Genomic DNA, 510 nt, shown 5'->3' with positions numbered 1-510 from the left:
TGTAGGGTTGGTGTAGGGCAATAGAAAATACAGTTTGTACAGTATAAAAACCATTATGCCTATGGAATGTCCCCACAAGGATAGCCGACCAGACATGTGTGTGTGTGTGTGTGAGTGAGTGTGAGCGTGTGTGTGTGTATGAGTGAGTGTGTGTGTGTATTAGTGAGTGAGTGAGTGTGTGTGAGAGTGTGAGAGTGAGTGAGTGTGTATGAGTGAGGTTGGTGTAGGGCAATAGAATATACGGTCTGTACAGTATAAAAACCATTACGCCTATGGGATGTCCCCACTTTTCACAAAAACAAACCTGTGTGTGTGTGAGTGTGTGTGTGTGTGTGTGAGAGAGAATGTGAGTGAGTGTGTGTGTTTGTGTGTATACCGGTTTTTCTATTCCGGTGGGGACTTAAACCTGAATACACACAGACTCATGGGGACTCGTGTCATGATGGGGACCTAAATTGAGGTCCCCACGGGTAAACAAGCTAATAAATCACACAGAATTAAGTTTTTTGA

At 43.9% G+C, this 510-nt stretch overlaps 1 protein-coding gene across 1 annotated transcript in view; it reads right to left on the bottom strand.

Moving 5' to 3' along the window:
* Positions 1–510, bottom strand: part of sema6ca (sema domain, transmembrane domain (TM), and cytoplasmic domain, (semaphorin) 6Ca) — a 23,218-nt gene that overhangs the window by 6,787 nt on the left and 15,921 nt on the right. The gene's annotated exons all lie outside the window — the stretch shown is intronic.

The sequence above is a fragment of the Sinocyclocheilus anshuiensis genome, unplaced genomic scaffold (assembly GCF_001515605.1).
Source record: "Sinocyclocheilus anshuiensis isolate Anshui unplaced genomic scaffold, SAMN03320099.WGS_v1.1 scaffold2100, whole genome shotgun sequence".
Taxonomy (NCBI): Eukaryota; Metazoa; Chordata; class Actinopteri; order Cypriniformes; family Cyprinidae; genus Sinocyclocheilus; species Sinocyclocheilus anshuiensis.
This window is presented reverse-complemented; position numbering and strand designations above follow the sequence as displayed.